Source organism: Bos taurus, chromosome 8, assembly GCF_002263795.3.
Source record: "Bos taurus isolate L1 Dominette 01449 registration number 42190680 breed Hereford chromosome 8, ARS-UCD2.0, whole genome shotgun sequence".
NCBI lineage: Eukaryota > Metazoa > Chordata > Mammalia > Artiodactyla > Bovidae > Bos > Bos taurus.
The window spans coordinates 5,875,315-5,889,694 of record NC_037335.1 but is presented as its reverse complement, the minus strand read 5'-3'; the positions used below and the strand labels follow the sequence as shown (position 1 = coordinate 5,889,694).

The 14,380-nt window shown below is 50.9% G+C and overlaps 1 protein-coding gene across 8 annotated transcripts in view; it reads left to right on the top strand.

The window, feature by feature from the left end:
• SCRG1 (stimulator of chondrogenesis 1) overlaps positions 1-14,380 on the top strand; it is a 107,570-nt gene that overhangs the window by 1,325 nt on the left and 91,865 nt on the right. For 7 of the 8 annotated variants that reach the window (XR_009495462.1, XR_009495461.1, XR_009495465.1 and 4 more), the window contains exon 2: positions 11,328-12,694. The gene's annotated coding sequence lies outside the window, so the exon portion shown is untranslated. The remainder of the gene's footprint in view (positions 1-11,327; positions 12,695-14,380) is intronic. The other variant, XR_009495463.1, reaches the window with a different exon arrangement.

Sequence of the window (14,380 nt, the reverse complement as noted above, 5' to 3'; positions counted from 1 at the left end):
TTTGCGCCCTGATGACCTGGGCCTTTTGTAGCCGAATCTTCCGGTGCAACTTCTGATGAAATCAGAGGTCATGCTTTAGACTCTCTTCGTTCTGCCCTCTCTGCAAACTCAGAATAGAGGTAGGACCACTACGTCCTATTTTAAGTCAGTAATAACCCGGTCTCTCAGTATTCCCTCTACACTTTGTATAATGATCTGTATGGATATATGCAGCTGATTGCAGTCCGGGGACAAAAGATGAGAGAAATCTGTGAACCCCCTATTACAACCCTCTCTTGGGGAAAAACAATCTGACAGTTCTTTCCCCTGGTCATCAGGTAAAATCACAAAACTCTTTATATAATAGCAAAACACACACTGAATTTCAAAACTCCCGCTTGCCCTCTTTAGAAGGCAGCTTTTATTTTCACGGCCCACGCTGGATGAAAGTGGTTTATTTTGATTTTTTTTTTTCTTTCTTGTACCCACATGCCTTGTAAAAGGTTCCTGTGCACGGGCCTGGCCCCCCTCTGATGACCGCAGGGGCCTTGCTTCCAGACAGCAGCCCCCCGTCGTTCGGTTTTTAAGTCCTCGCCTGGAGCCGAGGTGTAATTGCGACCCCGCCCGAGCCGCGAGCCTCCCGGGGGGACGTTTGGCCAGGCCTGTGCTGGGGCCGGGACCTCCCAAGTGGCGGACCTGGGAGCGGGGAGCCGCACGGCCCTATCCCTCCCCGCCTCCTCCTCCCCTCCCTCCCCTGCGGACTCTGCTCCTTTGCTCTGGGTCTCGGTCCAGGTTGCCCTGGGCGCACAGCGTTTCTCTTCCCTCCACTTTTCTGGTTTACTCTTGCCCTTTTCCTCTCTAGCACCTTTTTACCGCTCTCCCCGTCTCCTTCACGTTGAAATCCCAGCCCCAGAGAAGTAGAGTGGGGATTTATCGGAATCTGGAGAGACTAACAGAGCCTCTGGCCCCGAGGGCGCCGAGGCGGAGTCGCAACCGGGCGCGCTTCTGCGTAACGTCAGCGCGCGGGGTAATTTACCTTCCCCGGGCGTCTGTCAATATGACTAATTTCCACTGGGGTCAAAAAGCCTTTCTCCGGCAGTCCATCTTGGAACGCTCTCTTACGCGGCAGACCGGGTTAGTTGTTTTGTTTCCAGCCCTAGAAATAAATACTCTTGGGGGCGTCCCTGCGTGGGGAGTCCGAGAGTAGCAGAAGAATATATACACGGTGTCAATTAAAGGCAGTTTTCCTTGAACTACGAACTGTGATTGGGCTTAAATGACAGCGACCTGCTAGCCTTTTAGTTCACATTACCTAACTCGTCCTTGATACCAGTGCTTTCTTTAGAAACAGGAAATCAGAAAAGAGGGAAATAATTATTGCTCCAGTTTCCCTCTGCGGCATGTAGATCCCTACTGAAACATTTTCTTCGCGTTTCGGGGTGTGATTTAAACATAATGTATGTGCGCGTGGCTTGTTAATCTGGCCTAGACAGACAATATATCATCCAGGTGGTATTATACAATAATTTCAAAATTGCTACCGACTGCTTAAGTGTGAAATCAGTGCTGCGGGTTGAAACGTCCTCCAGGACTCGATATAGGCGGCGAGTTGATGTCAGTTGCTCTTGGAGAAGTGGGCTGAAAAAAGCCAGGGTGGTGGATGGTGACGAGGTATGCACGTCTGCAGACCCCAGTCCTGTCTGGAGCAGGGCACCTAGTCGCAGTTCTTGGGTGCTGGAGGAGGTAAATCTTTCGAATCCAGGTCTACCGCGAAGTGAAAGTCGCCAGCAAATCCATTTTCCTTCTTTCTAGGCTCTGGCACAGAGGCCCCAACAAGGAAACTTTGCTGAGTTAAAATGTTTAACAAAATCTCTTGAAAAAGCATGTCAGCCCTCTACCCACTTTGTGGCCTGTAGCGAGTCAATGCTTGGACCTTGGGCAGTTAGGAGCTTCGGTGGACCCACCGGAAACCTAAGAGCTAAGGCAGAAGAGAGGAAGGCTCTCCTAGGGCTCCTCCACTCTGCCTGCGGGAGTGGGCAGCGGGCACCCTCGGCCAGGATCCCACCTCCTAAGACCCGCTTATCCGCACCCCCAAGGCAAGAGGGCGTGCGCGTGCGCAGACACACACATACCCTCCTTGCCTCTCTCATCTGTTGGTGCATTTATGACCTAATGAAAGTATATCCTTTAGGGAAAAGACTGTCTATAAAACGTGAAATATGAAGAACCCGTTTGGATATTCCCACTCCCAGCCAGACCTGATCTTGCAGTCTTTTTTTAGCACAAACACCTTGATTCCTTCTGTTGCTTCCATAACCACACTGTGAGTTTTGCTAAATGATGATATTTGGCTCTAAAAGTGACCTCTGCACATTCCCAGCAGGAGGAAAACTCTCCAGCCTGAAGACATTCATTTGGAGGAAGACCTGCCTGGAGGAGGGGGTGGAAGGAGGAGGGGGTAGAGGGAGGTGGGGGTGAAGGGAGGTGGGGGAAAGAATTGTACTTTCTATTCCTTGTCTTTGGAAAACCCTGACTCCACGTGTTCAAACTGCCGATAACAGCTGGAGAAACCAAGGGCTCTTTCAACTCCCTTCCCTTCCTGCTTCACTGGTTTCCCCAAATGCCACCTTTTGGGGTCTCACAAACATTGCCCTGTTCTTTCTCCTGGCCCCCCTGCTGAAATCTCTCCCATTTTCTGACATAACCAAGTAGTACCTCCTTAGAAATTACACAGATGACCACCTGTTTTCGTGGGAAAAGAGGGTCTGAATCTGTGTTTAGGGGAGGCTTGTTTATTAACATGAGTGAGTAGAGCAGAGATAATCTCCCATGTGGTTTTTCTATATACCGTACCTTTACATAAAAGTTTTTAAAAGCCCCTTTCATTTTGCAATTCACCTTTGCCACAGGAATGGTTTCAGTTGTTTACCATCAGGGACTGTGCCCCCAGAAAAGCTACAGGCGGTGTAAGTTCCAGTGTGAGCTGATGAGATGGGTTGCCAGTTGGGGTGGAGTTGTTTATTTGCACATTTAAAAACTTTTTATTGAAGTATAGTTGATTTACAATGTTTGTTCATTTCTTTCCCATTATGGTTTATCACAGGATATTGAATATAGTTCCTTGTGCTATACAGTAGGTCCTTGTTGTTTATCCATACTTTTTAAAGCGCATGGCAGTTCTCACTAAAAGTTTTTTGGCATCCAGGGACTATTTAATGATCTGGGGATGGAGTGTGGGTTGGTTACTCAATTCACTGCTTCGTTGATCCGTTAGTTTCTGAGTTAATATCATTAGATATTCTGAGTTAATATCATTCCTCTAAAAATTTTTACTCTCTTGTTTGGTGTAGGCTTCCTGAGTAGAATTAGCCTAACAAGAATCTTGCAGTTGGTTAAAGCCTAGGGCAATGGCAGATTGCGACTGTGACGTGTTCAGCCCACCCTGAGAAGGGTAAGAGTGGGAATGTGCTGACAGGCAACCATTTCTGAGAAAGGGTATCCTCTTCCTTATACAAGAAATTGTCCATTTTCAAACATTATTAGGAAGTGTCAGTCCTTCAAATGTGTTCTAGCTCAGCCTTTCCCCTTGGCACTGAGGGTTTGGTCAGTCCTTCAAGTCAGTGTTTGTAGTGATCTGGCTTAACTGGATGAGTCAATGGCTTTCAATTGGCAAATATTCATTTCTGAGAACAGGAGAGGAATTACCTTCTGCCTGACCTAAAGTTCTATACTTCTATGTGTGTGTGTGTGTGTGTGTGTGTGTGTGTGTGTTTGTATGCTCAGTCGCTTCAGTTGTGTCTGACTCTTTGCAACCCTAGGGACTGTAGCCCTCCAGGCTCCTCTGTCCATGAGATTCTCCAGGCAAGAATACTAGAGTGGGTTGCCATTTCCTCTTCTAGGGGATCTTCCCCACTCAGGAATCGAACCTGTGTCTCCTGCACTGCAGGCCGATTCTTTATCGTCTGAGCCATCAGGGAAGCAGAAGGCCCCTATACTTCTGCATTAAAATACTATTTTCTGGTCAGATTTCCAACTTACAACCCATGGAACAAAACAGAAAGTTTATTACATGTTTTTCAATCCAATATTCTCCATAAATGGACTCTAGATCCTCCTACTCGAGATATGATATTATGTCTAATAGTATTCAGCATCTAGCATCTATCATATATATTCCGAGATTAATTTCTCATGAATAGGCAGTACACTTTCACCGTCCAAAAATATACAAAATGTGTATGTGAATAGTCTTTCTCTTATCAGTCCAGTTTCTTTCTCATTGTTATTAATTTCTTTAATAGTCCTCCAGAGCTCCCTACTGCATAGAAAAGCAAATAGGAATGGAATTGCTATGCATCCAGAAGGCTGCAGTTTAATCCATTTGTATCTGTTCTGCTGATCAGGAGGGCTTGGGGGATGGGGGCAGATCCCTGGAAGCTTTGAAGAACTTAAAGAGGCTCACTTCAAATACAATCTGGTCATGGTGTGAGATGCCTCCTGACTGTAATTTTAAAGTATCAATGAAAGAGAAGACATGGCACATGCAGAACAAATGATCCCTAAGGCTCCAAACTGTGTTGCTGAATCCAAACAGTAAGGGGAAAGGGAAGAAAGAAAGGAAGAAAAGCAAACAGAAAGAGTGAGGTAATCAAATTTAGAATTGAAAAAAAGTGGTTTCTCATTTTTTGGTGTGTCCCTTCCCCCCAGTTAAATTTCAAAGGACTAAATTGTTAGGCATCAAGTAAGTCACAAATACACTTCCTCCTACTTTCAGAAAGGTTCTGTAATGTTTTAGTCTGTAGATATTTTGTAGGGGTTACAAATGGAGTGGGGTGCAGGGGTGAGATTGGGAAATGCACATGTATTTTAAAACAACTGAGATAAATTCTGTAGTGTAACAAGTTAGTATATGTAGATTTGATAGACCTCAGGTATTTTGTCCTCTGAAATCTAAAGAGACAAAAACAAAGCCAGAGTTGACAGCTCCCTATACAAAGCAGATGGCACCTCCAGCTACATCAGTTACATTAGGGCAGCTCTCAAAGAGGCTCAGGGGTCTTACTGTCCCCGACCATTTTCTATCTAGGAGTCAGATGCAGATGGAGAAGAAGACATGCCTTGTAGGAAAAGTGCCATACACAGGGCCCCCTGCCAGGGATGGGGCCAGTTCTGCTATCTGGGGTGTTCTGTGACTTTCTGGTACCTGGCCAGAATTGCAGCTGCTAAACTGGCTCAAGTCAATGGTGGAAGCCTCCTCACCATGCTTTCTTCCCTTATCCTTGTCAGTGGGGTTGAAAGATCTTCAGCTTCTTGATGAAATATAGCTATTACTCTGTAAGTGTGTGTGCACGCATGTGTGCGTGTGCATGCGCGCGCGTGTGTGTGTGTGTGTGTGAGGGATGGAGTTATTAAGAATTCACTCTTTCTATTAATGCCAAAAATCTCTCTTCTTTCACTTTGTTATTCTTCCGGCCCCTGTCTCATAGTAATACGAGATGCCATAATGACAACAAAAGCTCACTGCTGATTCTCTTGTCTGCCTCTGAAGAGATTCTTGCTTGTCCCTCTTAGGGACCCACTGCCAGGTTTTTAGCCTTAGTTACTGTGGTTAAGCCACCTTCCGAAGCAGGGGTAGCTTTCAGATCACCCACTGAGTTCAAATGATGTTCTGGTAGGACTAAAGGGCATTGGTAGGTGAAAAGGACCCCAAACCCCTGCCCCCGGCAGCCCCGGAGCTGTTCATCAGACTGGAAGCCTAAGGCTCACATAACTCTAATTAGTGTGCGCATATGTTGGCTAGCCTCTTGGCCAGTTTTATGAGGTTTCACTGGCAGTGCTTGAATCAGCGGGTCAGATGAGGATTAAGGGTCCTAATGAATCATGTGACCATAAGTGGTCTTGGATGGTGGCTGTGATCAGACCTACCCCTGGTGTTCTCCACCCTGAGGCTCTTTTCATTCCTGGAAAGGAAGGCTGGTCTGGGAGGAACCAGCCAAATAGGGCATCAGCAGAAGTTTAAAATGTCCTTATCTGTGTCTTGGCACAGAACATTACTAGAATGTGTATGTATCTTCAGTCGTTTGGAAATTCAGAAGAAAAGTTTTGTCTTAACTGTATAGAATTTCAGAGTGGAAGTGGGACTTTGGAGTTCTAACCTTTTTCACAGGTGAGAAGACTCAGGCTCAGAGATGCTTCTGGTCCCTGGCCAGCACAAGCCACTAATGAGTGAAACTGGGGGTGGTGGGTTCCTCTCCTCGCCTTAGTTATTTCCAGGGGTCTCCTATTTAAGAGAAATAAGGAGGAGATGGCGGACGGAAAAGTTTTGAAGAAAAAAAAGGAAAGAGATGTGGAGACTGAGGCGGGAAGAAAGGTCGCCAGAGAAGTGATAACCTGGGGGTGGGTTCCTGGAGGCCGGTCTTCATATTTTTTAAGAGTCTTTACTGGACTCCACGACAGCTATTGGAGGCTGTTTTCACACATACTTTGTCCTGTGTGTGTGTGTGTGTGTGTGTGTGTGTGTGGTGTTTAAGCCAGTCCAGGAAAACACTCTTCTCTCTTGGGAAGAAAGAATGATGTTTCCAAAAGCGAAGCAGTGAGGCAGCTCTCATCAAAAGCGCTGGTGGATCTGGTGACAACACGGACACGCGCTTCGCTTAGAGCCTGGGAGTTGTCAGGCGGCGCGGATGCCGCCGGGGGACAGCCGCGGGGCCCCGCGGTGAGCGTGCCTGGTGCTGCTGCGTCCCTGGCCGGAGAGAGGCGGCGACCGGGCCAGGGAACTAGCGAGGATTCTTGGGGAATCGCGGAGGAGGATGTGGATCAGAGAAAGGCGAGGTGGCGACGAAGAGAGCACAGGAGGAGAGACTGCGTGGTCAGGAAGCCCGGCTGCTGGACTCTGCGTGGAATCAGTCCACCGCACGGCTGATGCGGTCCACTGTCCTGGCTAAAGATTCTGCTTGGGCGCCTCTCTGGGTGAAGGCACCACCAGGGTGGCTCTTGGTTTTGCAAAAATTCGCGCTTTTAAAAACAAATGTTATTTCATTCTTTGAGCGTGGGTTTCGGTGGGGTCTGAGGCTGAAGATTCTCTGGGGCCTCAGGAGCCATCGGTGGTCTTCCCTTAAGTCTCAGAAACAGAACTGGACAGAAATAAAAATCAGCAAGGAAACTAAACAGCCCCCACAAACCATCCTTCCAGGGCTGGGGAGCTGTATTCTGGCCTCAGCGGTCAGGTTCGAAATTAATGGAGTCCTGGCTTGAATTACACCCTGGGGACAGCATTTTAATGTAAATATAAGATATGCTTGTCATAATCACTTGCGGGCTCCGAAGCACCACTAGAATCTCCGTTTAATTAAAGGGGCAGGAGAGGAGAATTACCAGCCAATTAAATCTGAGCCTATTTGTAATACTCTCTCCGCTGCTGCCGACTTTAAAATGCAAAATGACTTTGTAAACGTGCCCGCATATCAAATTTTTGAACACAGGTGAAAACTAAGGGAGTAAACCAGGGGGCCAGGGATTGGGGGCGAAAGAAGGACGGGGAGAAACTTAGGCCTCCGGGCCGAGGCCGGGTCGCCAGGCTGCCTCTCCCCCGGCGCCTCGGATCCCCACGCTACGGCCCGCGCTCGGAGCTGGACCACGAAGGAGGCCATTTCCTCTCTTGGCAGAGGTTTCGACTTCTCTTCTCCCGACTGATTTGCCCGCATCTCGCGCATGTCTCCCACAGCAGGCCGAGCGCCCCAGGTCCGCTCGCTGGGGAGGAAGTGAGCTCACGGGGCAGGCTGGCCCGCGGCGCCGAGAGGCTTGCGGAGCCCGGGGAGGAGCTGCGAACCCGGCCTGCCCGCCGGGGCCGCGCGCCCGGACGTGGTCTCAGTCGTGCACTCGGTTCTTCACGGCTATGGGTGCAGGCGCGGGGAGTGACTCGCGAGGCGCAGGCCTCCGGGACAGAACCCAGAGACTGGGGCCTCGTGAGCACCGGGGTCCAGCAGACACGACCGGGTCCGTGCTGCCCCAGCCTCCAGCCGCGCGGGTGCGTCCCCGGCCGAGCTGCGCGCTCCCGCCCCTGCGCGCCCACCTCCCCTTCGCCTGCACGCGCGCCCCTGCAGACGTCCGGTCCTGGGGATCCAATTTACCTTGAGAACTTGGAGTTTTTCTGGGGCCACCGTGGTCACCCACTCGTAAACACGCTGAGTCCTTGCGCTTCAGAAGAATGAGCTGCGGATCCTTCTCCCAATCTTTACAGTCTTCCACCGCCAGCGCCGGCGCCCCATGGCTCCGCTGCAGTCCTCTCTGGAAACGCGGACAGAGCGAGGCAGGCTGTCTCGGCCAGCACGAGCCCCCGAAAGCCCCGAGCGAGCCCTACGAGCGTTTCCAGGCTGACAAGGCGCCTGACGATGCAGGGGTGCCTGTCCAAACAGGGCCTTAGCACCTCGTCCTCCGGGCCGCGATGCTGCTCCAGCCGAGGTCGCGGAGCGCGTTTGCGTCGGAAGAGCTGGCGACAATCCGGAACCCAGCTCGGAGCGGGTACCTCTCCGCTGTGCGGGGAGAACGGGACTCCGGACTTCCTCTAGGCCTTGCTGGAGGGCCCTGCTCTCATGCGAGGAGAAGGTGTCTGGGTGGCATGCAGCGCCGGGCGCGATCCGTGGCCTGGTTCCTGGTGGTTCGGACGCCTGACAGCGTTTGGGGGAGGCCCAGGAGCTGTGTGTTGGGGGTACGGGGTTATGGTCAGACCGCGAGGACCGGTCCGCGTCTCCAGGGCACAGTGGGAAAGCTTGCCGGGTTTGTGTGCAACTGATTTGGAATCGATTGGAGAAATTTACATCAACTAGGACCTTGCCTTTTCGCCTCCATCCCACCTCCTGCAGAAAACACCCGCACACCTCATCTCTACCCAGTGGCTGGATAGGTTGTCCCATAAAACCAGTAAAATCTTGTTTTCCACCTGACCTACCACGTGCTGGTTATCTATTTTAAAACTCCAAGTCTTTCTCTGTGCACTCAGTAGGGAGGTGGGGAAGCCGCCTGGTGTCAACCTTGGCAAGTTAGGAGGGGAAAGCGTCATCGAGATTTCCTGGGTGTGGTACCAGCTGACCTCCCCCCACCTCCCGAAGTCTCGATGCGCATCCCATCCCCTCTCTGGTCCCTAATCTCTCCCAGCAAGTCCCCTCTTTGGTCCCTGGCCACCGCAGCGCCTCCCGGCGCAACGCACGGGGCAGCCAGACTCCGACTCCGCCCTGCAGGCCAGGCCGCCACGGAGGGGCCTCGCTACTGGCTTTGGAAACTCCGTTTTTCCCACAGTATTTCACATTCATATTACTTTTAACACCCTGTTAGGCAGTAATAACACTGAACCTGCTAAATACTTCCATGCACCAAGTCAGCCCTCCCTCAATCACAGCCTTCATGGGCCTTCTCCTGGTGAGGAGATGGCTTTCTCAGCCCGTGGCCTTGTTGGCTTCCTTCTCTCCTCTCCTGAGATCTATCTTCAGACCCTAGGAAGGCAGTCCTGGTGGTCGCTGCTGGGAGGGAGCACACAGGTATGGAAGAGGTCTTAGCCCTGGCCTACAAGGGCGGAAGAGGGGATGGTTGTTGGGGTGGGGGGAGGAAATGGATGTGGGGACTGTTCCAGGTTTTGATAATTATGTGCTGCTAGCTGGGCGATTGTTCAATGAACAAAGCCTTGCTTCATACCAGGAGCAAGACAAGAAGTAAAACCTGGCCTGCATAGTAAGTCCTGCCTTCCCTTCAGGAGCCTGGGGCCCAAGGGGTAGCTTCTGGGCACTGAGGGGCCTGGGGTGGGGGTGGGGCTAGAGCCCAAGACCAGGCCTAAGAGCTTCAGAGCAGAGGAGAGGTCAGGCAGGTGAGGAAGCCCGGCTCCCTGCACCGAGTCACTCTTTGGCTGTTGGGTGGCTTCTGTGGAGTGGCACTTGCTCCCAGAGGAAGGGCAGAAGGAGCCTTAGAGTCCAGTGACAGTGCCCTGGACCCCACTGGGCACAGTCAACAACGTGGTCCTGGCCCTCCCCTGTGTCCCAGGCCTGGGTTCCCTGTGTGTGCTGCAAGGTGCAGTGAGGCGGCACCAAAGCAGGACTAAAGCAGAGGTCCTGAGCTTCAGTCTGAAGAGTCCAGGGAAGCTGAGAATGATCTTCTGCTGCTCCTCAGGATCCCACCTCAGTTCTTCCATCAAGGGAAGCGATGATACCTGCTTTGGTGGGGGTGGGAAGGAAATAAGTTCTAAGGAGAGCCCCTTATGTGTGAAGCAGTTTGCAGGCTGCATATTGTTTCATCTTCACCAACTGTAAGAGGAGTATTTCCAAACCCTGTGTGTCTGCAAGGAAGCTGAGTTGCAGAGATGAGATACCTGGCCAGAGCCATGAATCTGTGCCTCCAAACATACTCCAGGCCCCCTACTACCATTCAGTAGTAGGTAGTTCTTCTACTACCTACCTACTACATTCTTCTAAGGGCCAAGTCTCCTGGTGACCTTGACAGGGAGTTGAGCTGCCTTCCATGAGCCTCTAACATGCATTCCTAGAGGCTGATTGAGGTCATGGGAAATTCGGGAGTGGGATCTTGAAGCTTTGGGCACTATACAAGTTGTAGTGCTTTTCTACCACTTCCTCCAAAAAATCCAGGATAGTGGAAGTTCTCAGACTCTCTTGCTCAACTCAGGAGCCCAGCATCCATCACATATATTCCTCAGTGTCACTTATTATGCCCCACCACACCAGCATTGAGATTGAAACTCTAATTCACTGGATTAGTTTCTGCTCTCCCACTAATATCCAACGTGAGCCCAGAGCTCTCCCCTCAAGACTAGAGAGGCCTGGGAAGGGATTCACATGGTTCCTAACTTCCAAGGGCTGCCTAAATTTTTTTTCCACTTGCCAGGGCTAGAGTTTAGAGTTGGCCCAGTGAGCAGAAGGGACCACCCACCCCTAAGCTGGGGGAGGAGGACTGAGTGTGGGGCCTTGGGAAACCGTGCATCAAGTTTTGGTAGTGAAACCCTGGGAGCCCCACCTCCCAAATATCGTTATTTGTGTGTGTCCACCTCCCAGCACTTGTTTGGTGGTTGCCTCCTGGGGTCCTGGGCTCCCCTTTGATCCACAGAGAGGCAGTCTGGTGACTCTAGAGAAAATACTTTAGATTCTGGATTTGAGGCATTGTGGAAGTTATGATGAGCCAGCAGGCAGGGAAGGGGTGTGTGCAGGCCTGTGGCAGGAGATGGTTGTGATTTGAGAGTTGCTTAGGGAAGCCATTTTTTTTTTCCTGTTTCCTTTCACAGAGACAATCCCAGCCCAGAGCCTCTCCATTCTCTATTCACTTTCTCCATTCCATTTTTCTTTACTCTCCAGATGCTGAGCCTGGGAAAGGAGCATTCTGGAGCAGGAGCCCACATCCTTCTTTTTAGGGCAGTCAGCGGCACAGAGGAGTGATTCCAGGTGGGCATTAAGAACAAATTGTTTTAAAGAGCCCCTGAAGCCATACTCATCCCTGTTAAGCCCTCTTTTCCCTTCGGGCATGAAAAGGAATTTCTGGAGCAGTTCCTGAATTTCTGCTTAATCTAAGAGCTCTGGACCCTCATTTCCTCTGGAACACTATTCCAAATCTGGAGGCAGCTAAATGAGTGGTCCTTTAACAGGACTTTTAAAACCCTACAGGGTACGTGAATTCATTTTACAGTCATGGGGGAGTGGGAAAGAGGGAGTGACTATAGTGAGTTCCTAATTGCCAACTAGTAACTAGCCCCCCTACCCTGCGATTTTGTTTAGTAAACAGTGATGTATTATCTGACTCTGGTGAGAACAAGACTGATAGACAAGTACAAACCAAGTTAGGGTGCCGGAATGCACACGTGGATTTCTCCTCTGTCATCATTTCCACCCCTACTTGTGGCGGGTTGGCCACATTCAACTTTAGGAACACCAAATCCAAGAGGCTGAACAGAGACTGGGATTAGGTCGCCAGTTTGAGTTGAACTTGGTTTTTCTTCCTCCGACCAGAATGCCCTAACCCGGAAGTGAAATCTCCTCTCCTTCCAGGGACTCAGTCTGCAAACAGTAAATATCAAGGCATTCGAGATGGAAATGAAAAGGACCAGAAACTGTAGGAAGAGAAAGGAAAGGGGAAGTAATTGTGCACATTCGAAGAGCTTTCGGAACTCTGCCTGAGTTACCAACAACCGAAGCTAAAGCTTGTTTGTCTCCACTTGGCTCGGTTTCTCCACACGGTTTCTAGAGCGCACTTCCCTAGCTCAGTATTTCCGGGGTTCTTCGCGTGGGAAGGGCACTTGCAAGCGGGGCTGCTCTCCTTCAGGGCCCTAGTCACCGGCGGTGGTACAGGAGGGGCGCCGCGCCCGCCGCCTCAGGGGAGATTCTGGGCTGCTCACCGTTCTGGAATACTCGGACCAGTGATATTATTACAGTTTTTCATGACCAAGGTGATTTCTTAAGCCAAAACCAAAAAGAAACGGCTCCAAATGAGAACACTAGAGCAGCGGGCTGTGCGCGCTGGCTGAGTGGGGATGGCGCCAGCGACAACGCCCCCAGCTGCTGCCTTGGGTCGGTGCCGGCCGACAGGCGCACGGCAGTGGGCATCGAGGCGCGGAGGGTGCAATGGTGCCGGCCTGGAAGGCAGTGACGTGAAACGACTAGACTAAGAAAACTCCTGGCTACTTAAGGAGACTTATTACCTCCAACTTCCTCCCAGCGGCAGGTTTAAGGTAAGTCTCTCCTTTCCTAAGGATGATATCCCTCCCCCAAAGCCTTCAAGGGTTCAGACAGTTCCAGGACTCTTGCAATATTAGGAACGTCGCAGTGATCCCGCTTGAGCTCTTTGCCAGCGGCTGAGTGGCAAGCGCCTTAATGCATTTCGGGGCCAGGCACGCCTGGGCTGAGTCCTGGCTTCTGGACTTGATTTGAGCCAGCATCTTGGCCTCGTGAAGTTTGTTTTTACGTTTGAAAAACTGGGACCTATGCCCAATAAGGGTTTGAAAGTGCCGCTTCTAGCCCTGGTGAGCCTTATCGCTGTGTATTTGTCTTGGGGGAAATCCCCGTCATTTTTTCTCCCTAGAAACGCGGGATGTGAAACGCGGGATGTGATGGAACTCCCATCCCCTCTTTCCACGAAGTGTGGCTTCCTAGGCGACCCCCTGCCTCCCCTAACCGCCGATTCTGGGGTCCGTCCCTTCCGTCTCACAAGCGATTTGTTCCGAAATTTGCATTCTCCCACCCAGTGGGCGAGACCTGACCCTTGCATTCTTGCGACTGTGTTCCAGTCTATTATTACCCTCTCGCTGTACGTCTCAGAAGCCAACATTAGACGGTCCAAAAGGACCAGAACCTGCGCAAAAACCCAGACTCCTGATGCCAGTGGAGCAAGGTCTCCTATTCACCTGCCAAACGAGCCAGGCCCTACATGCATGACTAGGGGTCTTGGGAGTGGAAATGATGCAGTGGCTAGCTGGCCACAGGGACCAAGGGGCGACAACAACTGGCCCGTGGAAGAACCCAGGGATTTGGGTCCTAGGAAGCCGCCTAGGCTTGGGGTCCTTAGCCCCTCCCCCTGCCTTCACCCACGCAGAGAAGGGTACTGGGCCCCTCTTACCGCATGCTGCTTCCAAAGGAATCCTGCATTGTGCGTCAGGCTCTTTTTAAATTTTTTTCACTAAGGAAAATTAAACATTTTGCATATATTTCCATAATGGTCAGGCCCTAATTACGCCCAGGAGGGTGCTGGGACCATGGAAGACGCTTGCAATTATACATAAAAAGAAAAAAAAATAAGTTTAGTTTGGACCGTTGTAGAGTGTCCAGAACCGACAGCTTGGCCACTCGAATGGGGGCCCCTGAATCCATTCCAAAAAGGGAGCCTCTGTGTCACCTTGCAGTTGAGAGCTCGAGAGGCAATAGGTCAGTGAGATGGAGCTGCCTTTCTTGGACTCCTTCCTGGGCCCATATTTGGCCCGCACCACATTCAACTGGGACCCAGTAAAAATCTCTTAAGTTTGCAGACTTGGAAAGAGAGGAAGGTTGCCAGGCAACAGAATTGCAGAAACATCCTCTCGGTCACGTGAGATTTACTGCAGATCAGGAAGTTATCTAACTGCCAAAAATCTTCTGACTCCAGAACTCCAAATGTTGACTGTTTCTCACACCTCACCACCAGGGTCCAGGGTCTGCTTCCTTGGGCGTTATCCAGATTGCCTATTCCTTTTCGGCTTCAATCTACCCCCACCTGCCCAGTTGCATTTGGAGATGATTTCCTTTTCTCCATTCCGGAGACCATGTGGCTCCCATACTTACCTGGGCTGGCTCTTCCCCCACCCACCCTCCGTAAGGGGAATTCCAGATCTCTTGAGGAGCGAAAGCCGGGTTGAGGAAGGGTCAGAAAAAGGAAGCGGAGCTCA